This window comes from Oncorhynchus masou, unplaced genomic scaffold (assembly GCF_036934945.1).
Source record: "Oncorhynchus masou masou isolate Uvic2021 unplaced genomic scaffold, UVic_Omas_1.1 unplaced_scaffold_696, whole genome shotgun sequence".
NCBI classification, from domain to species: domain Eukaryota; kingdom Metazoa; phylum Chordata; class Actinopteri; order Salmoniformes; family Salmonidae; genus Oncorhynchus; species Oncorhynchus masou.
Window position 1 is genome coordinate 223,230 of NW_027013417.1, and position 23,432 is coordinate 246,661.

The 23,432-nt window shown below is 48.2% G+C and overlaps 1 pseudogene; it reads right to left on the reverse strand.

Annotated features, from left to right (window-relative positions):
* The window catches only part of LOC135537006 (rho GTPase-activating protein 44-like), a 63,259-nt pseudogene that overhangs the window by 33,725 nt on the left and 6,102 nt on the right, over positions 1 to 23,432 (reverse strand).

The window sequence follows — 23,432 nt, forward strand, 5'->3', positions numbered from 1 at the left end:
AGGGTTGTTTCCTACCAGGGAGACCAGCAGGCTACAGTGTATGGTCAGTGAGAGGCTAATTGGTGTCAGCTGACCATCTGAGGGACCGGTAATCCAGAACCCAGGGACCAGTGCCGAACCACGGGCCAGAGGTTGACAAACACTATGTTAACAATATCTATTATTGTGATAATGGTCACTGTCTGTTCTGTCATTATGGTACAGTTTGTTCCCTTCTGTGTGGAGCTCTCCCTATAGACATAGGAAAGTTATCTCCAGCTCTTCAACATGACTAAAAGGGATCTGTTGTCTGTAGTAGAGATGCTGAGGTTATGAAGGGATCTGTAGTAGAGATGCTGAGGTTATGAAGGGATCTGTAGTAGAGATGCTGAGGTTATGTAGGGATCTGTAGTAGAGATGCTGAGGTTATGTAGGGATCTGTTATCTGTAGTAGAGATGCTGAGGTTATGAAGGGATCTGTTATCTGTAGTAGAGATGCTGAGGTTATGAAGGGATCTGTAGTAGAGATGCTGAGGTTATGAAGGGATCTGTTATCTGTAGTAGAGATGCTGAGGTTATGAAGGGATCTGTTATCTGTAGTAGAGATGCTGAGGTTATGAAGGGATCTGTTATCTGTAGTAGAGATGCTGAGGTTATGAAGGGATCTGTTATCTGTAGTAGAGATGCTGAGGTTATGTAGGGATCTGTAGTAGAGATGCTGAGGTTATGAAGGGATCTGTTGTCTGTAGTAGAGATGCTGAGGTTATGTAGGGATCTGTTATCTGTAGTAGAGATGCTGAGGTTATGTAGGGATCTGTTATCTGTAGTAGAGATGCTGAGGTTATGAAGGGATCTGTAGTAGAGATGCTGAGGTTATGAAGGGATCTGTTATCTGTAGTAGAGATGCTGAGGTTATGAAGGGATCTGTAGTAGAGATGCTGAGGTTATGAAGGGATCTGTTATCTGTAGTAGAGATGCTGAGGTTATGAAGGGATCTGTAGTAGAGATGCTGAGGTTATGAAGGGATCTGTAGTAGAGATGCTGAGGTTATGAAGGGATCTGTAGTAGAGATGCTGAGGTTATGAAGGGATCTGTAGTAGAGATGCTGAGGTTATGAAGGGATCTGTAGTAGAGATGCTGAGGTTATGTAGGGATCTGTTATCTGTAGTAGAGATGCTGAGGTTATGAAGGGATCTGTTATCTGTAGTAGAGATGCTGAGGTTATGAAGGGATCTGTAGTAGAGATGCTGAGGTTATGAAGGGATCTGTTATCTGTAGTAGAGATGCTGAGGTTATGAAGGGATCTGTTATCTGTAGTAGAGATGCTGAGGTTATGAAGGGATCTGTAGTAGAGATGCTGAGGTTATGAAGGGATCTGTTATCTGTAGTAGAGATGCTGAGGTTATGAAGGGATCTGTTATCTGTAGTAGAGATGCTGAGGTTATGAAGGGATCTGTTATCTGTAGTAGAGATGCTGAGGTTATGTAGGGATCTGTTATCTGTAGTAGAGATGCTGAGGTTATGAAGGGATCTGTAGTAGAGATGCTGAGGTTATGAAGGGATCTGTTATCTGTAGTAGAGATGCTGAGGTTATGAAGGGATCTGTTATCTGTAGTAGAGATGCTGAGGTTATGTAGGGATCTGTTATCTGTAGTAGAGATGCTGAGGTTATGTAGGGATCTGTAGTAGAGATGCTGAGGTTATGTAGGGATCTGTTAACTGTAGTAGAGATGCTGAGGTTATGAAAGGATCTGTTATCTGTAGTAGAGATGCTGAGGTTATGAAGGGATCTGTAGTAGAGATGCTGAGGTTATGTAGGGATCTGTTATCTGTAGTAGAGATGCTGAGGTTATGAAGGGATCTGTTATCTGTAGTAGAGATGCTGAGGTTATGAAGGGATCTGTAGTAGAGATGCTGAGGTTATGAAGGGATCTGTTGTCTGTAGTAGAGATGCTGAGGTTATGAAGGGATCTGTAGTAGAGATGCTGAGGTTATGTAGGGATCTGTAGTAGAGATGCTGAGGTTATGTAGGGATCTGTTATCTGTAGTAGAGATGCTGAGGTTATGAAGGGATCTGTTAACTGTAGTAGAGATGCTGAGGTTATGAAGGGATCTGTTATCTGTAGTAGAGATGCTGAGGTTATGTAGGGATCTGTAGTAGAGATGCTGAGGTTATGTAGGGATCTGTTATCTGTAGTAGAGATGCTGAGGTTATGAAGGGATCTGTTGTCTGTAGTAGAGATGCTGAGGTTATGTAGGGATCTGTAGTAGAGATGCTGAGGTTATGTAGGGATCTGTTATCTGTAGTAGAGATGCTGAGGTTATGAAGGGATCTGTAGTAGAGATGCTGAGGTTATGAAGGGATCTGTAGTAGAGATGCTGAGGTTATGAAGGGATCTGTTACAGTGCCTTGCGAAAGTATTCGGCCCACTTCAACTTTGCGACCTTTTGCCACATTTCAGGCTTCAAACATAAAGATATAAAACTGTATTTTTTTGTGAAGAATCAACAACAAGTGGGACACAATCATGAAGTGGAACAACATTTATTGGATATTTCAATTTTTTTTAACAAATCAAAAACGGAAAAATTGGGCGTGCAAAATTATTATGCCCCCTTAAGTTAATACTTTGTTGCGCCACCTTATGCTGCGATTACAGCTGTAACTCGCTTGGGGTATGTCTCTATCAGTTTTGCACATCGAGAGACTGACATTTTTTCCCATTCCTCCTTGCAAAACAGCTCGAGCTCAGTGAGGTTGGATGGAGAGCATTTGTGAACAGCAGTTTTCAGTTCTTTCCACAGATTCTCGATTGGATTCAGGTCTGGACTTTGACTTGGCCATTCTAACACCTGGATATGTTTATTTTTGAACCATTCCATTGTAGATTTTGCTTTATGTTTTGGATCATTGTCTTGTTGGAAGACAAATCTCCGTCCCAGTCTCAGGTCTTTTGCAGACTCCATCAGGTTTTCTTCCATAATGGTCCTGTATTTGGCTCCATCCATCTTCCCATCAATTTTAACCATCTTCCCTGTCCCTGCTGAAGAAAAGCAGGCCCAAACCATGATGCTGCCACCACCATGTTTGACAGTGGGTATGGTGTGTTCAGGTTGATGAGCTGTGTTGCTTTTACGCCAAACATAACGTTTTGCATTGTTGTCAAAAAGTTCAATTTTGGTTTCATCTGACCAGAGCACCTTCTTCCACATGTTTGGTCTGTCTCCCAGGTGGCTTGTGGCAAACTTTAAATGACACTTTTTATGGATATCTTTAAGAAATGGCTTTCTTCTTGCCACTCTTCCATAAAGGCCAGATTTGTGCAATATACGACTGATTGTTGTCCTATGGACAGAGTCTCCCACCTCAGCTGTAGATCTCTGCAGTTCATCCAGAGTGATCATGGGCCTCTTGGCTGCATCTCTGATCAGTCTTCTCCTTGTATGAGCTGAAAGTTTAGAGGGACGGCCAGGTCTTGGTAGATGCTGAGGTCTGCAGTGGTCTGATACTCCTTCCATTTCAATAGTATCGCTTGCACAGTGCTCATTGGGATGTTTAAAGCTTGGGAAATCTTTTTGTATCCAAATCCGGCTTTAAACTTCTTCACAACAGTATCTCGGACCTGCCTGGTGTGTTCCTTGTTCTTCATGATGCTCTCTGCGCTTTTAATGGACCTCTGAGACTATCACAGTGCAGGTGCATTTATACGGAGACTTGATTAGACACAGGTGGATTGTATTTATCATCATTAGTCATTTAGGTCAACATTGGATCATTCAGAGATCCTCACTGAACTTCTGGAGAGAGTTTGCTGCACTGAAAGTAAAGGGGCTGAATAATTTTGCACGCCCATTTTTTCAGTTTTTGATTTGTTAAAAAAGATTGAAATATCCAATAAATGTCGTTCCACTTCATGATTGTGTTCCACTTCTTGTTGATTCTTCACAAAACAATACAGTTTTATATCTTTATGTTTGAAAACTGAAATGTGGCAAAAGGTCGCAAAGTTCAAGGAGGCCGAATACTTTCGCAAGGCACTGTATCTGTAGTAGAGACGCTGAGGTTATGAAGGGATCTGTAGTAGAGATGCTGAGGTTATGAAGGGATCTGTTATCTGTAGTAGAGATGCTGAGGTTATGAAGGGATCTGTTGTCTGTAGTAGAGATGCTGAGGTTATGAAGGGATCTGTTATCTGTAGTAGAGATGCTGAGGTTATGTAGGGATCTGTTGTCTGTAGTAGAGATGCTGAGGTTATGAAGGGATCTGTAGTAGAGATGCTGAGGTTATGAAGGGATCTGTAGTAGAGATGCTGAGGTTATGAAGGGATCTGTAGTAGAGATGCTGAGGTTATGAAGGGATCTGTTGTCTGTAGTAGAGATGCTGAGGTTATGAAGGGATCTGTAGTAGAGATGCTGAGGTTATGAAGGGATCTGTTGTCTGTAGTAGAGATGCTGAGGTTATGAAGGGATCTGTAGTAGAGATGCTGAGGTTATGAAGGGATCTGTTATCTGTAGTAGAGATGCTGAGGTTATGAAGGGATCTGTAGTAGAGATGCTGAGGTTATGAAGGGATCTGTTGTCTGTAGTAGAGATGCTGAGGTTATGTAGGGATCTGTTGTCTGTAGTAGAGATGCTGAGGTTATGAAGGGATCTGTAGTAGAGATGCTGAGGTTATGTAGGGATCTGTTGTCTGTAGTAGAGATGCTGAGGTTATGAAGGGATCTGTAGTAGAGATGCTGAGGTTATGAAGGGATCTGTAGTAGAGATGCTGAGGTTATGAAGGGATCTGTAGTAGAGATGCTGAGGTTATGAAGGGATCTGTTATCTGTAGTAGAGATGCTGAGGTTATGTAGGGATCTGTAGTAGAGATGCTGAGGTTATGAAGGGATCTGTAGTAGAGATGCTGAGGTTATGAAGGGAATCTCTACTCACTTTGACGCCTGAATCCAGTCCTCGTAAAGTTCACTGGTCATCAGTGGCTCTGGAAGCTCACGGAGGTATGATTTCAGAGCCCCTGAGGAAGAGAGGGATGGAGAGACGGAGGGAGGGAGGGAGGGAGAGAGGAGAATGGGATGGAGAGAGAGGGGGACAGCGGGATGGAGAAAGAGAGATGAAGAGAGAAAGGGAGGAAGAGGGAGAGAGAGAGAGAGAGAGAGAGAGAGAGAGAGAGAGAGAGAGAGAGAGAGAGAGAGAATCTCATTAGGCCTAATGGAGGTGTGGTTTTCTCTGTTCAGAATACTAATGAGAATACACACAACGCTGCCACCCTCAGATTACTCAAGGAAGTGGACAGCAACATTACAAGGAAGCCTTTAGGATAGAGAGCGTCTTGGGCAAAACACAAGCAGATGACTTGGGAGATGTTAAGGGATGTGATCCTCTCGCCCCACAGCTGAACTAATCTCCAGGGCCAAATCAAGTTTCACCTTTCAAGTTGTATTAGTGGTATGTGCGGGATGCCCATGGTGTCCACCGTCCAATGAAATGCTTACTTGCAGGCTCCTTACTGGACAATGCAACAGCAATAAGAAATAATACATGATAAGAATACCAACATAAAGTAAATGTCTCAGTAGAACAGAAGAGACATTTTAGCATCAGTATAATACAGGAAGGAACAATGTATAGTCCAATATTATAGACCAGTGTGTGTGTGTGTGTGTGTGTGTGTGTGTGTGTGTGTGTGTGTGTGTGTCTCTGTGTGTGTGTGTGTGTGTTTCTGTGTGTGTGTGTCTGTGTGTCTGTGTGTCTGTGTGTGTGTGTGTGTGTGTGTGTGTGTGTGTGTGTGTGTGTGTGTGTGTGTGTGTGTGTGTGTGTGTGTGTGTGTGTGTGTGTGTGTGTGTGTGTGTGTGTGTGTGTGTGTGTACATGTCTGTGTGCGTGTGTGAGAGTGTGTGTTTGTATGTCTGCAAATGTCTGTGTGTGTGTGTGAGAGTGTGTGTGTGTATATGTCTGTAAATCTCTGTGTGTGTGTGAGAGTGCGTGTGTGTGCTAATGTGGTGAGAATCAGAGCAGTTTCTAGTAGATGTCCTGGATGGGTGGGAGCACTGTGATGTACTGGTCCTTGTGGTTGTGGACGGAGCCGTTCCCGTACCAGGCCGTGATGCAGCCGGTCAGAACACTCTCCACGGTGCAGCAGTAGGAGCAGCCTGTCAGAACACTCTCCACGGTGCAGCAGTAGTAGCAGCCGGTCAGAACACTCTCCACGGTGCAGCAGTAGTAGCAGCCGGTCAGAACACTCTCCACGGTGCAGCAGTAGTAGCAGCCGGTCAGAACACTCTCCACGGTGCAGCAGTAGGAGCAGCCGGTCAGAACACTCTCCACGATGCAGCAGTAGTAGCAGCCGGTCAGAACACTCTCCACGGTGCAGCAGTAGTAGCAGCCGGTCAGAACACTCTCCACGGTGCAGCAGTAGGAGCAGCCGGTCAGAACACTCTCCACGGTGCAGCAGTAGGAGCAGCCGGTCAGAACACTCTCCACGGTGCAGCAGTAGTAGCAGCCTGTCAGAACACTCTCCACGGTGCAGCAGTAGGAGCAGCCGGTCAGAACACTCTCCACGGTGCAGCAGTAGTAGCAGCCGGTCAGAACACTCTCCACGGTGCAGCAGTAGTAGCAGCCGGTCAGAACACTCTCCACGGTGCAGCAGTAGGAGCAGCCGGTCAGAACACTCTCCACGGTGCAGCAGTAGTAGCAGCCGGTCAGAACACTCTCCACGGTGCAGCAGTAGTAGCCGGTCAGAACACTCTCCACGGTGCAGCAGTAGGAGCAGCCTGTCAGAACACTCTCCACGGTGCAGCAGTAGGAGCAGCCGGTCAGAACACTCTCCACGGTGCAGCAGTAGTAGCAGCCGGTCAGAACACTCTCCACGGTGCAGCAGTAGTAGCAGCCGGTCAGAACACTCTCCACGGTGCAGCAGTAGTAGCAGCCGGTCAGAACACTCTCCACGGTGCAGCAGTAGTAGCAGCCGGTCAGAACACTCTCCACGGTGCAGCAGTAGGAGCAGCCGGTCAGAACACTCTCCACGATGCAGCAGTAGTAGCAGCCGGTCAGAACACTCTCCACGGTGCAGCAGTAGGAGCAGCCGGTCAGAACACTCTCCACGGTGCAGCAGTAGTAGCAGCAGGTCAGAACACTCTCCACGGTGCAGCAGTAGGAGCAGCCTGTCAGAACACTCTCCACGGTGCAGCAGTAGGAGCAGCCGGTCAGAACACTCTCCACGGTGCAGCAGTAGTAGCAGCCGGTCAGAACACTCTCCACGGTGCAGCAGTAGGAGCAGCCGGTCAGAACACTCTCCACGGTGCAGCAGTAGGAGCAGCCGGTCAGAACACTCTCCACGGTGCAGCAGTAGTAGCAGCCTGTCAGAACACTCTCCACGGTGCAGCAGTAGGAGCAGCCGGTCAGAACACTCTCCACGGTGCAGCAGTAGTAGCAGCCGGTCAGAACACTCTCCACGGTGCAGCAGTAGTAGCAGCCGGTCAGAACACTCTCCACGGTGCAGCAGTAGGAGCAGCCGGTCAGAACACTCTCCACGGTGCAGCAGTAGTAGCAGCCGGTCAGAACACTCTCCACGGTGCAGCAGTAGTAGCCGGTCAGAACACTCTCCACGGTGCAGCAGTAGGAGCAGCCTGTCAGAACACTCTCCACGGTGCAGCAGTAGGAGCAGCCGGTCAGAACACTCTCCACGGTGAAGCAGTAGTAGCAGCCGGTCAGAACACTCTCCACGGTGCAGCAGTAGTAGCAGCCGGTCAGAACACTCTCCACGGTGCAGCAGTAGGAGCAGCCGGTCAGAACACTCTCCACGGTGCAGCAGTAGTAGCAGCCGGTCAGAACACTCTCCACGGTGCAGCAGTAGTAGCAGCAGGTCAGAACACTCTCCACGGTGCAGCAGTAGTAGCAGGTCAGAACACTCTCCACGGTGCAGCAGTAGTAGCAGCCTGTCAGAACACTCTCCACGGTGCAGCAGTAGTAGCAGCCGGTCAGAACACTCTCCACGGTGCAGCAGTAGTAGTAGCAGGTCAGAACACTCTCCACGGTGTAGCAGTAGTAGCAGGTCAGAACACTCTCCACGGTGTAGCAGTAGTAGCAGGTCAGAACACTCTCCACGGTGCAGCAGCAGTAGCAGCCGGTCAGAACACTCTCCACGGTGCAGCAGTAGTAGCAGCCGGTCAGAACACTCTCCACGGTGCAGCAGTAGTAGCAACCTGTCAGAACACTCTCCACGGTGCAGCAGTAGTAGCAGCCGGTCAGAACACTCTCCACGGTGCAGCAGTAGTAGCAGCCTGTCAGAACACTCTCCACAGTGCAGCAGTAGTAGCAGGTCAGAACACTCTCCACGGTGCAGCAGTAGTAGCAGCCTGTCAGAACACTCTCCACGGTGCAGCAGTAGTAGCAGCCTGTCAGAACACTCTCCACGGTGCAGCAGTAGTAGCAGCCGGTCAGAACACTCTCCACGGTGCAGCAGTAGCAGCCGGTCAGAACACTCTCCACGGTGCAGCAGTAGGAGCAGCCGGTCAGAACACTCTCCACGGTGCAGCAGTAGTAGCAGCCAGTCAGAACACTCTCCACGGTGCAGCAGTAGTAGCAGCCGGTCAGAACACTCTCCACGGTGCAGCAGTAGGAGCAGCCGGTCAGAACACTCTCCACGGTGCAGCAGCAGTAGCAGCCGGTCAGAACACTCTCCACGGTGCAGCAGTAGTAGCCGGTCAGAACACTCTCCACGGTGCAGTAGTAGTAGCAGCCGGTCAGCACACTCTCCACGGTGCAGCAGTAGGAGCAGCCGGTCAGAACACTCTCCACGGTGCAGCAGTAGTAGCAGCCGGTCAGAACACTCTCCACGGTGCAGCAGTAGTAGCAGCCTGTCAGAACACTCTCCACGATGCAGCAGTAGTAGCAGCCGGTCAGAACACTCTCCACGGTGCAGCAGTAGTAGCAGCCGGTCAGAACACTCTCCACGGTGCAGCAGTAGTAGCAGCCTGTCAGAACACTCTCCACGGTGCAGCAGTAGTAGCAGCCGGTCAGAACACTCTCCACGGTGCAGCAGTAGTAGCAGGTCAGAACACTCTCCACGGTGCAGCAGTAGTAGCAGCCAGTCAGAACACTCTCCACGGTGCAGCAGTAGTAGCAGCCTGTCAGAACACTCTCCACGGTGCAGCAGTAGTAGCAGCCGGTCAGAACACTCTCCACGGTGCAGCAGTAGTAGCAGCCGGTCAGAACACTCTCCACGGTGCAGCAGTAGTAGCAGCCTGTCAGAACACTCTCCACGGTGCAGCAGTAGTAGCAGGTCAGAACACTCTCCACGGTGCAGCAGTAGTAGCAGCCTGTCAGAACACTCTCCACGGTGCAGCAGTAGTAGCAGCCGGTCAGAACACTCTCCACGGTGCAGCAGTAGTAGTAGCAGGTCAGAACACTCTCCACGGTGTAGCAGTAGTAGCAGCCGGTCAGAACACTCTCCACGGTGCAGCAGTAGTAGCAGCCGGTCAGAACACTCTCCACGGTGCAGCAGCAGTAGCAGCCGGTCAGAACACTCTCCACGGTGCAGCAGTAGTAGCAGGTCAGAACACTCTCCACGGTGCAGCAGTAGTAGCAGGTCAGAACACTCTCCATGGTGCAGCAGTAGTAGCAGCCTGTCAGAACACTCTCCACGGTGCAGCAGTAGTAGCAGGTCAGAACACTCTCCACGGTGCAGCAGCAGTAGCAGCCGGTCAGAACACTCTCCACGGTGCAGCAGTAGTAGCAGGTCAGAACACTCTCCACGGTGCAGCAGTAGGAGCAGCCGGTCAGAACACTCTCCACGGTGCAGCAGTAGTAGCAGGTCAGAACACTCTCCACGGTGCTGCAGTAGTAGCAGCTGGTCAGAACACTCTCCACGGTGCAGCAGTAGGAGCAGCCGGTCAGAACACTCTCCACGGTGCAGCAGTAGGAGCAGCCGGTCAGAACACTCTCCACGGTGCAGCAGTAGTAGCAGCCTGTCAGAACACTCTCCACGGTGCAGCAGTAGGAGCAGCCGGTCAGAACACTCTCCACGGTGCAGCAGTAGTAGCAGCCGGTCAGAACACTCTCCACGGTGCAGCAGTAGTAGCAGCCGGTCAGAACACTCTCCACGGTGCAGCAGTAGGAGCAGCCGGTCAGAACACTCTCCACGGTGCAGCAGTAGTAGCAGCAGGTTAGAACACTCACCACGGTGCAGCAGTAGTAGCAGCCGGTCAGAACACTCTCCACGGTGCTGCAGTAGTAGCAGCCGGTCAGAACACTCTCCACGGTGCTGCAGTAGTAGCAGCCGGTCAGAACACTCTCCACGGTGCAGCAGTAGTAGCAGCAGGTCAGAACACTCTCCACGGTGCAGCAGTAGGAGCAGCAGGTCAGAACACTCTCCACGGTGCAGCAGTAGTAGCAGCCGGTCAGAACACTCTCCACGGTGCAGTAGTAGCAGCCGGTCAGAACACTCTCCACGGTGCAGCAGTAGTAGCAGCCGGTCAGAACACTCTCCACGGTGCAGCAGTAGTAGCAGCCGGTCAGAACACTCTCCACAATGCAGCAGTAGTAGCAGCCTGTCAGAACACTCTCCACGGTGCAGCAGTAGTAGCAGCCGGTCAGAACACTCTCCACGGTGCAGCAGTAGTAGCAGCCGGTCAGAACACTCTCCACGGTGCAGCAGTAGTAGCAGCCGGTCAGAACACTCTCCACGGTGCAGCAGTAGTAGCAGCCGGTCAGAACACTCTCCACGGTGCAGCAGTAGTAGCAGCCGGTCAGAACACTCTCCACGGTGCAGCAGTAGTAGCAGCCGGTCAGAACACTCTCCACGGTGCAGCAGTAGTAGCAGCCGGTCAGAACACTCTCCACGGTGCAGCAGTAGTAGCAGCCGGTCAGAACACTCTCCACGGTGCAGCAGTAGTAGCAGCCGGTCAGAACACTCTCCACGGTGCAGCAGTAGTAGAGAGGACCCGGGGAGACACGCCAAATTTCTTCAGCCGCCGTTGGAAGTTAAGACGCAGTCGCAGCCTCTTGACAAGAGGGGTGGTGTTGTTGGTCCATGTCAAGTCCTCTGATGAGGACGCAGAGGAACTTAAACTGCTGACCCTCTCCACTGCAGTCCTGCATGTTCCCTCCTCTACTTCCTGGTGGTGTTGTTGGACCATGTCAAGTCCTCTGATGGGGACGCAGAGGAACTTAAACTGCTGACCCTCTCCACTGCAGTCCTGCATGTTCCCTCCTCTACTTCCTGAAGTTAAACAATCAACTCGTTTGTTTTGCAGATGTGGAGGGTGTTGTCCTGGCACCAAAACGTCAGTTCACTTAGCTCCTCCCTATTGGCTGACTCATCGTTGTTGCTTATCAGGCCTACAACCGCTGTGCCGTCAGCAAACTAGATGATGGAGTTGGTGTCTTGCAAAGCCACGCGGCCGTGGGTGAACAGAAGTACAGCGGAGGACTGAGGACGCTCTGAGCTTGGTGTCGGGCTTGGAGGGAACAATAGTGTTGAATGCTGAACTGTCGTAAAGGAACAGCATTCTCACACAGGTATTCCTCTTGTCCAGATGTGTTACGGCCGTGTGAATAGTGATGGAAATGGCATCTTCCTTGGTTCTGTTGGAGCGGTATTCAAACTGGACTGGGTCCAGTGTGCCTGGCATGCTGGCCTTGATGTGGGCCATGACCAGCCTCTCAAAGCACTTCATGATGACCGTCCCCTATTCCCTATATAGAGCACTACTTTAGACCAGGGCCCCTATTCCCTATATAGTGCACTAATTTTGACCAGGGCCCCTATTCCCTATATAGTGCACTACTTTTGACCAGAAACATATGGGTCCTGGTCAACAGTAGTGTACTAAATAGGGAATATGATGTCATTTGGGACACAAAACGGCTCACTACTGGAGGAGGAGGAGGATGTTAGGAAATAGGCAACAAGGAAATAGGCAACAAGGTGTAAAGGAAATAGGCAACAAGGTGTGAAAGACAACAGTCTTCCACAAACACAAGAAGCCTTGATTGGAATTAGGCAACGAGGTGTAAAGGAAATAGGCAACAAGGAAATAGGCAACAAGGAAATAGGCAACAAGGTGTGAAAGACAACAGTCTTCCACAAACACAAGAAGCCTTGATTGTGTTGACCTGAACATTGATGTATGTATGTCTGGAGGCGTGAATCTCCTGAAAGCTGAGTCATATCTAATGGTTATATATAGACAATGGAGCTAGCTAAAGTATCGTTGTTATGGAGACCAGGACCTGAGCCAGAGAGAGAGGTAAGAGGCGTGCAGGGGTGTGAATTAATCTGCTATGGTGTGTGCGTGTGCATGTGCGTGTCAGACCTGGGTTCAAATACCTGTGTATTTAAGTATCTATACTGAACAAAAATATAAACGTAACCTGCAATCATTTCAAAGATTTTACTGAGTTACAGTTAATATGAGGAAATCGGTCAATTTAAATAAATTCATTAGGCCCTAATCTATGGATGTCACATGACTGGGAATACACATATGCATCTGTTGGTCACAGATACCGTTAAAAAAAAAATTGGGGGAGTGGATCAGAAAACCAGTATCTGGTGGGACCATTGGCCTCATGCAGCGCGACACACCTTCACATAGAGTTGATCAGGCTGTTGGTTGTGGCCCGTGGAATATTGTCCCACTTCTCTTCAGTGGCTGTGCAAAGTTGCTGGATATTGGCGGGAACTGGAACGCGCTGTCGTAGAGCATCACCAACATGCTCAGTGGGTGACATGTCCGGTGAGTACTCAGGCCATGGAAGAACTGGGACATTTTCAGAATGGTCTACAGGTCCTTGCAACATGGGGCTGTGCATTATCATGCTGAAACATGAGGGGATGGTGGTTGGATGAATGGCAAGACAATGGGCCTCAAGATCTTGCCCCGGTATCCCTGTACATTCAAATTGCTATGGGTACAATGCAATTGTGTTCGTTGTCTGTAGCTAATGTCTGCCCATACCATAACCCCAACGCCACCATGGGGACCTCTGTTCACAACGTTGACATCAGCGAACTACTCGCCCACACAACGGCGTACAAATGGTCTGCGTTTGTGAAGCCGGTTGGACATATTTCCAAATTCACTAAAACGCTATTGGAGGGCGGCTTATGATAGAGAAACTAACATTCAATTCTCTGGTGGACATTCCTGCAGTCAGCATGCCAATTGCACACTCACTCGAAATTTGAGACATCTGTGGCATTGTGTTGTGTTACAAAACTGCACATTTTAGAGTGGCTTTTTATTGTTCCCAGCACAAGGTGCACCTGTGTAATGACCATGGTGTTTAATCAGCTTCTTGATATGCCACACCTGTCAGGTGGATGGATTATCTTGGCAAAGGAGAAATGTTCACTAACAGCAATGTAAACAAATTTGAGAAAAATACATTTTTTGTGCGATCTTTTACATTCCTGGGATCTTTAATTTCAGCTCATGAAACATGGGACCAACACTTTACATGATGCATTTATTTATCTGTACACTGTAGTTTTTAAAATACTTTTTTGAATTTTGAGTATTTTAATGGTTATTTGTAAAAACGAAATAGTCTATCAAATTATATTTGAGGGTATTTTTAAATACTTATTTCAAATACTATGCATGGGAGTGTATTTAAGTGTTTTCATATACTGTGTGTGGGTGTGTGTGGGTGTGGGTGTGTGGGTGGGTGTGTCTGTATGTGTGGGTGGGTGTGTCTGTATGTGTGGGTGGGTGTGTCTGTATGTGTGGGTGTGTCTGAATATGTGGGTGTATGTGTGGGTGTATGTGTGGGTGGGTGTGTCTGTATGTGTGGGTGGGTGTGGGTGTGTGTGTGTCTGTGTGTGTGGGTGGGTGCATCTGTGTGTGTGTGGGTGTATGTGTGGGTGGGTGGGTGTGTCTGTGTGTGTGGGTGGGTGTGTGGGTGGGTGTGTTTGTGTGTGTGTCTGTGGGTGTGTGTGTGTCTGTGTGTGTGGGGGTGGGTGGGTGTGTCTGTGTGTGTGGGTGTATGTGTGTGTGTCTGTGTGTGTGTGTGTGTGTGTGTGTGTGTGTGTGTGTGTGTGTGTGTGTGTGTGTGTGTGTGTGTGTGTGTGTGTGTGTGTGTGTGTGTGTAAGGTAACCTGCGATGGCGTGGGGGTCAGCTGAATACTCCTGTACGTCCATAACCCCACAGTCCAGGGAGGCCTTCAGCTTCTTCAGCTTGGAGGCCGAGGGAGCAACTCTGAACAGACCCTACACACACAGGGAGTCAAGAAGACAGGGAGTCACTCTGAACAGACCCTACACACACAGGGAGTCAAGAAGACAGGGAGTCACTCTGAACAGACCCTACACACACAGGGAGTCAAGAAGACAGGGAGTCACTCTGAACAGACCCTACACACACAGGGAGTCAAGAAGACAGGGAGTCACTCTGAACAGACCCTACACACACAGGGAGTCAGGGAGTCAGGGAGTCACTCTGAACAGACCCCACACACAGGGAGTCAGGGAGTCAGGGAGTCACTCTGAACAGACCCCACACACAGGGAGACAGGGAGTCAGGGAGTCAGGAAGACAGGGAGTCAGGAAGACAGGGAGTCAAGAAGACAGGGAGTCAGGAAGACAGGGAGTCAAGAAGACAGGGAGTCAGGAAGACAGGGAGTCAGGAAGACAGGGAGTCAGGGAGACAGGGAGTCAGGGAGACAGGGAGTCACTCTGAACAGACCCTACACACACAGGGAGTCAAGAAGACAGGGAGTCAGGAAGACAGGGAGTCAAGAAGACAGGGAGTCAGGAAGACAGGGAGTCAGGAAGACAGGGAGTCAGGGAGACAGGGAGTCAGGGAGACAGGGAGTCACTCTGAACAGACCCTACACACACAGGGAGTCAAGAAGACAGGGAGTCAGGAAGACAGGGAGTCAGGAAGACAGGGAGTCAGGAAGACAGGGAGTCAGGAAGACAGGGAGTCAGGAAGACAGGGAGTCAGGGAGACAGGGAGTCACTCTGAACAGACCCTACACACACAGGGAGTCAGGGAGTCAGGGAGTCACTCTGAACAGACCCTACACACACAGGGAGTCAGGGAGACAGGGAGTCACTCTGAACAGACCCTACACACACAGGGAGTCAGGGAGTCAGGGAGTCACTCTGAACAGACCCTACACACACAGGGAGTCAGGGAGTCAGGCAGACAGGGAGTCACTCTGAACAGACCCTACACACACAGGGAGTCAGGGAGTCAGGGAGTCACTCTGAACAGACCCTACACACACAGGGAGTCAGGGAGACAGGGAGTCACTCTGAACAGACCCTACACACACAGGGAGTCAAGAAGACAGGGAGTCACTCTGAACAGACCCTACACACACAGGGAGTCAGGGAGTCACTCTGAACAGACCCTACACACACAGGGAGTCAGGGATACAGGAAGACAGGGAGTCAGGGAGTCACTCTGAACAGACCCTACACACACAGGGAGTCAGGGAGATAGGGAGTCACTCTGAACAGACCCTACACACACAGGGAGTCAGGGAGTCACTCTGAACAGACCCTACACACACAGGGAGTCAGGGAGACAGGGAGTCAGGGAGACAGGGAGTCAGGGAGACAGGGAGACAGGGAGACAGGGAGTCAGGGAGTCAGGGAGTCAGGGAGACAGGGAGACAGGGAGTCAGGGAGACAGGGAGTCAGGAAGACAGGGAGTCACTCTGAACAGACCCTACACACACAGGGAGTCAGGAAGACAGGGAGTCAGGGAGACAGGGAGTCAGGGAGACAGGGAGACAGGGAGACAGGGAGTCAGGGAGTCAGGGAGTCAGGGAGACAGGGAGTCACTCTGAACAGACCCTACACACACAGGGAGTCAGGGAGACAGGGAGTCACTCTGAACAGACCCTACACACACAGGGAGTCAGGGAGTCAGGGAGACAGGGAGTCAGGGAGTCAGGGAGTCAGGGAGACAGGGAGTCAGGGAGACAGGGAGTCAGGGAGACAGGGAGACAGGGAGTCAGGGAGTCAGGGAGTCAGGGAGACAGGGAGTCAGGGAGACAGGGAGTCAGGGAGACAGGGAGACAGGGAGACAGGGAGTCAGGGAGTCAGGGAGTCAGGGAGACAGGGAGTCACTCTGAACAGACCCTACACACACAGGGAGTCAGGGAGACAGGGAGTCACCCTACACACACAGGGAGTCAGACAGGAGTCCTCTGAACAGACACACAGGGAGTCAGGAAGACAGGGAGTCACTCTGAACAGACCCTACACACACAGGGAGTCAGGGAGTCACTCTGAACAGACCCTACACACAGGGACAGGGAGTCAGGGAGACAGGGGAGGAGTCAGGGAGACAGGGAGTCACTCTGAACAGACCCTACACACACAGGGAGTCACACACAGGGAGTCAGGGAGACAGGGAGGGAGTCACTCTGAACAGACCCTACACACACAGGGAGTCAGGGAGTCAGGGAGACAGGGAGTCAGGGAGTCACTCTGAACAGACCCTACACACACAGGGAGTCAGGAAGACAGGGAGTCAGGGAGACAGGGAGTCAGGAAGTCAGGGAGACAGGGAGTCAGGGAGACAGGGAGTCAGGGAGACAGGGAGACAGGGAGTCAGGGAGTCAGGGAGTCAGGGAGACAGGGAGTCACTCTGAACAGACCCTACACACACAGGGAGTCAGGGAGACAGGGAGTCACTCTGAACAGACCCTACACACACAGGGAGTCAGGAAGACAGGGAGTCACTCTGAACAGACCCTACACACACAGGGAGTCAGGAAGACAGTACATACTGTAACTTTGTCTACAATAAACACTCTCTAATGGCTAAATCCTATATTAACGCTACTCTGTAATCAGAATGTTTAGTAGTGTTAATTAGGCTTCATCTGGGTCTGGGAAACTTATTGTTAAGTAGGCTTCATCTGGGTCTGGGAAACTTATTGTTAATTAGGCTTCATCTGGGTCTGGGAAACTTATTGTTAAGTAGGCTTCATCTGGGTCTGGGAAACTTATTGTTAAGTAGGCTTCATCTGGGTCTGGGAAACGTATTGTTAAGTAGGCTTCATCTGGGTCTGGGAAACTTATTGTTAAGTAGGCTTCATCTGGGTCTGGGAAACTTATTGTTAAGTAGGCTTCATCTGGGTCTGGGAAACTTATTGTTAAGTAGGCTTCATCTGGGTCTGGGAAAATTGTTAAGTAGGCTTCATCTGGGTCTGGGAAATTGTTAAGTAGGCTTCATCTGGGTCTGGGAAACTTATTGTTAAGTAGGCTTCATCTGGGTCTGGGAAACTTATTGTTAAGTAGGCTTCATCTGGGTCTGGGAAACTTATTGTTAAGTAGGCTTCATCTGGGTCTGGGAAATCTGGGTCTGGGAAACTTAGTGTTAAGTAGGCTTCATCTGGGTCTGGGAAACTTATCTGGGTCTGGGAAACTTAAGTAGGCTTCATCTGGGTCTGGAAACTTATTGAAGTAGTGTTAATTAGGCTTCATCTGGGTCTGGGAAACTTATTGTTAAGTAGGCTTCATCTGGGTCTGGGAAACTTATTGTTAAGTAGGCTTCATCTGGGTCTGGGAAACTTATTGTTAAGTAGGCTTCATCTGGGTCTGGGAAACTTATTGCTAAGTAGGCTTCATCTGGGTCTGGGAAACTTATTGTTAAGTAGGCTTCATCTGGGTCTGGGAAACGTATTGTTAAGTAGGCTTCATCTGGGTCTGGGAAACTTAGTGTTAAGTAGGCTTCATCTGGGTCTGGGAAACGTATTGTTATGTAGGCTTCATCTGGGTCTGGGAAACTTATTGTTAAGTAGGCTTCATCTGGGTCTGGGAAACTTATTGTTAAGTAGGCTTCATCTGGGTCTGGGAAACCTATTGTTAAGTAGGCTTCATCTGGTTCTGGGAAACTTATTGTTAAGTAGGCTTCATCTGGGTCTGGGAAACTTAGTAGTGTTAATTAGGCTTCATCTGGGTCTGGGAAACTTAGTAGTGTTAAGTAGGCTTCATCTGGGTCTGGGAAACTTATTGTTAAGTAGGCTTCATCTGGGTCTGGGAAACTTAGTGTTAAGTAGGCTTCATCTGGGTCTGGGAAACTTATTGTTAAGTAGGCTTCATCTGGGTCTGGGAAACTTAGTAGTGTTAATTAGGCTTCATCTGGGTCTGGGAAACTTATTGTTAAGTAGGCTTCATCTGGGTCTGGGAAACTTATTGTTAAGTAGGCTTCATCTGGGTCTGGGAAACTTAGTGTTAAGTAGGTTCATCTGGGTCTGGGAAACTTATTGTTAAGTAGGCTTCATCTGGGTCTGGGAAACTTATTGTTAAGTAGGCTTCATCTGGGTCTGGGAAACGTATTGTCAAGTAGGCTTCATCTGGGTCTGGGAAACTTAGTAGTGTTAATTAGGCTTCATCTGGGTCTGGGAAACTTAGTAGTGTTAAGTAGGCTTCATCTGGGTCTGGGAAACTTATTGTTAAGTAGGCTTCATCTGGGTCTGGGAAACTTAGTGTTAAGTAGGCTTCATCTGGTTCTGGAAACTTATTGTTAAGTAAACTTATCTGGGAAACTTAAGTAGGCTTCATCTGGGTCTGGGAAACTTAGTAGTGTTAATTAGGCTTCATCTGGGTCTGGGAAACTTATAGTGTTAAGTAGGCTTCATCTGGGTCTGGGAAACTTATTGTTAAGTAGGCTTCATCTGGGTCTGGGAAACTTATTGTTAAGTAGGCTTCATCTGGGTCTGGGAAACTTATTGTTAAGTAGGCTTCATCTGGGTCTGGGAAACTTAGTAGTGTTAATTAGGCTTCATCTGGGTCTGGGAAACTTATTGTTAAGTAGGCTTCATCTGGGTCTGGGAAACTTATTGTTAAGTAGGCTTCATCTGGGTCTGGGAAACTTAGTGTTAGTAGGTTCATCTGGGTCTGGGAAACTTATTGTTAAGTAGGCTTCATCTGGGTCTGGGAAACTTATTGTTAAGTAGGCTTCATCTGGGTCTGGGAAACTTATTGTTAAGTAGGCTTCATCTGGGTCTGGGAAACTTATTGTTAAGTAGGCTTCATCTGGGTCTGGGAAACTTAGTAGTGTTAATTAGGCTTCATCTGGGTCTGGGAAACTTAGTATTGTTAAGTAGGCTTCATCTGGGTCTGGGAAACTTATTGTTAAGTAGGCTTCATCTGGGTCTGGGAAACTTATTGTTAAGTAGGCTTCATCTGGGTCTGGGAAACTTATTGTTAAGTAGGCTTCATCTGGGTCTGGGAAACTTATTGTTAATTAGGCTTCATCTGGGTCTGGGAAACTTATTGTTAAGTAGGCTTCATCTGGGTCTGGGAAACTTATTGTTAAGTAGGCTTCATCTGGGTCTGGGAAACTTATTGTTAAGTAGGCTTCATCTGGGTCTGGGAAACTTATTGTTAAGTAGGCTTCATCTGGGTCTGGGAAACTTATTGTTAAGTAGGCTTCATCTGGGTCTGGGAAACTTATTGTTAAGTAGGCTTCATCTGGGTCTGGGAAACTTATTGTTAAGTAGGCTTCATCTGGGTCTGGGAAACTTATTGTTAAACTTATTGTTATTGTTAGGTAGGCTTCATCTGGGTCTGGGAAACTTATTGTTAAGTAGGCTTCATCTGGGTCTGGGAAACTTATTGTTAAGTAGGCTTCATCTGGGTCTGGGAAACTTATTGTTAGGGTGTTCATCTGGGTCTGGGAAACGGTTAAGTCGGCTTCATCTGGGTCTGGGGAAAGGCTTCATCTGGGTCTGGGAAACTTATTGTTAGGGTAGGCTTCATCTGGGTCTGGGAAACTTATTGTAAAGCAGGCTTCATCTTTTCCTATACCTCCTCCTGCATGCCACACTCCAGCAGCATCGTGACACAAGCCTCGATGGGGAAGGCGATCTCTGCTGCTGATGGTCAGGTGTTCCTCCAGGGCCTTGCCATACGAGGGCTTCTCCACCCATGCCTCTGTGGCAGGACAACACATTATACAACAGTTAGACACACGAGGAGCAGACAGGCATGTGTACATGTGCAGGCATGGACGGGCTCTCTCTCTCACACACACACACACACACACACACACACACACACACACACACACACACACACACACACACACACACACACACACACACACACACACACACACACACACACACACACACACACACACACACACACACACACACACACACACACACACACACACACACACACACACACACACATTACTCACCCTGGTGAGCCTTAATGGTGGGCAGGACACTCTGGAGGATCTCTAGAGACTTCCTGTGATATTCTGCCTGGATCTCTATGAGCTACAGGGAGACACACAGAGACACATGGACAGAGAGGGGGACAGAGACACAGGGACAGAGAGGGGGACAGAGAGGGGGGACAGAGAGGGAGACAGAGACACAGGGAAGGAGAGGGGGACAGAGACAGGGACAGAGAGGGGGACAGAGACACAGGGAAGGAGAGGGGGACAGAGACACAGGGAAGGAGAGGGGGACAGAGACACAGGGAAGGAGAGGGGGACAGAGACACAGGGACAGAGAGGGGGACAGAGACACATGGACAGAGACACAGGGACAGAGAGGGGGACAGAGACACAGGGACAGAGAGGGGGACAGAGAGACACAGAAGGACAGAGAGAGGGACAGAGACACAGGGACAGAGAGGGGGACAGCGAGACACTTAAGGAAAGAGAGGGAGACAGAGAGACACAGAAGGACAGAGGGTGACAGAAGGACAGAGAGACACAGAAGGACAGAGGGTGACAGAAGGACAGAGAGAAACAGAGGGACAGAGGGTGACAGAAGGACAGAGAGACACAGAAGGACAGAGGGTGACAGAAGGACAGAGGGACACAGAGGGACAGAGGGTGACAGAAGGACAGAGGGACACAGAGGGACAGAGGGTGACAGAAGGACAGAGAGACACAGAGGGACAGAGGGTGACAGAAGGACAGAGGGACAGAGGGTGACAGAGGGACAGAGGGTGACAGAAGGACAGAGGGACACAGAAGGACAGAGGGTGACAGAAGGACAGAGGGAAACAGAAGGACAGAGAGACACAGAAGGACAGAGGGGTAAAAAGGTGAGGTGTAAACAGTCGCTCAGCAATATGACTGTAAAGAGAGTCAATGTCATCTGAAGGACAAATGCGATGATACAGAAAAGGTACTAACCGTCTGGAAGTAGTTTGCATAGTCTATTTCTTTGGCCACAAAATTATACATATCAGCTGATAGTTGATCCTGGAAGAGAGAATAAGAAATGACCTTTAACCTTATTGATGGCTGAAACCTTAATACAGCCTTTAACCTTAATAAAGTCTGTAACATTGTAGTGGTTAATACAGCCTGTAACCTTGTAGTGGTTAATACAGTCTGTAACATTGTAGTGGTTAATACAGTATGTAACCTTAATACAGTCTGTAACCTTGTAGTGGTTAATACAGTCTGTAACCTTAATACAGTCTGTAACCTTGTAGTGGTTAATACAGTCTGTAACATTGTAGTGGTTAATACAGCCTGTAACCTTGTAGTGGTTAATACAGTCTGTAACATTGTAGTGGTTAATACAGTCTGTAACCTTGTAGTGGTTAATACAGTCTGTAACCTTAATACAGTCTGTAACCTTAATACAGCCTGTAACCTTGTAGTGGTTAACACAGTCTGTAACCTTGTAGTGGTTAATACAGCCTGTAACCTTGTAGTGGTTAATACAGTCTGTAACCTTAATACAGTCTGTAACCTTGTAGTGGTTAATACAGTCTGTAACCTTGTAGTGGTTAATACAGCCTGTAACCTTGTAGTGGTTAATACAGCCTGTAACCTTAATACAGCCTGTAACCTTGTAGTGGTTAATACAGCCTGTAACCTTGTAGTGGTTAATACAGCCTGTAACCTTGTAGTGGTTAATACAGTCTGTAACCTTGTAGTGGTTAATACAGTCTGTAACCTTAATACAGCCTGTAACCTTGTAGTGGTTAATACAGTCTGTAACCTTAATACAGCCTGTAACCTTGTAGTGGTTAATACAGCCTGTAACCTTAATACAGTCTGTAACCTTGTAGTGGTTAATACAGTCTGTAACCTTGTAGTGGTTAATACAGTCTGTAACCTTGTAGTGGTTAATACAGCCTGTAACCTTAATACAGCCTGTAACCTTGTAGTGGTTAATACAGCCTGTAACCTTAATACAGCCTGTAACCTTGTAGTGGTTAATACAGTCTGTAACCTTAATACAGCCTGTAACCTTGTAGTGGTTAATACAGTCTGTAACCTTGTAGTGGTTAATACAGTCTGTAACCTTGTAGTGGTTAATACAGCCTGTAACCTTGTAGTGGTTAATACAGTCTGTAACCTTAATACAGTCTGTAACCTTGTAGTGGTTAATACAGCCTGTAACCTTAATACAGCCTGTAACCTTGTAGTGGTTAATACAGCCTGTAACCTTGTAGTGGTTAATACAGTATGTAACCTTGTAGTGGTTAATACAGTATGTAACCTTAATACAGCCTGTAACCTTGTAGTGGTTAATACAGCCTGTAACCTTAATACAGCCTGTAACCTTGTAGTGGTTAATACAGTCTGTAACCTTGTAGTGGTTAATACAGTCTGTAACCGTAATACAGTCTGTAACCTTAATACAGTCTGTAACCTTGTAGTGGTTAATACAGTCTGTAACCTTGTAGTGGTTAATACAGTCTGTAACCTTGTAGTGGTTAATACAGTCTGTAACCTTAATACAGTCTGTAACCTTGTAGTGGTTAATACAGTCTGTAACATTGTAGTGGTTAATACAGTCTGTAACATTGTAGTGGTTAATACAGTCTGTAACCTTAATACAGTCTGTAACCTTGTAGTGGTTAATACAGTCTGTAACCTTAATACAGCCTGTAACCTTGTAGTGGTTAATACAGTCTGTAACCTTGTAGTGGTTAATACAGTCTGTAACCTTAATACAGTCTGTAACATTGTAGTGGTTAATACAGCCTGTAACCTTGTAGTGGTTAATACAGCCTGTAACCTTGTAGTGGTTAATACAGTCTGTAACCTTAATACAGTCTGTAACCTTGTAGTGGTTAATACAGTCTGTAACCTTAATACAGCCTGTAACCTTGTAGTGGTTAATACAGTCTGTAACCTTGTAGTGGTTAATACAGTCTGTAACCTTAATACAGCCTGTAACATTGTAGTGGTTAATACAGCCTGTAACCTTGTAGTGGTTAATACAGCCTGTAACCTTGTAGTGGTTAATACAGTCTGTAACCTTAATACAGTCTGTAACCTTAATACAGCCTGTAACCTTAATACAGCCTGTAGCCTTGTAGTGGTTAATACAGTCTGTAACCTTGTAGTGGTTAATACAGTCTGTAACCTTAATACAGTCTGTAACATTGTAGTGGTTAATACAGTCTGTAACCTTGTAGTGGTTAATACAGTATGTAACCTTAATACAGCCTGTAACCTTGTAGTGGTTAATACAGTATGTAACCTTGTAGTGGT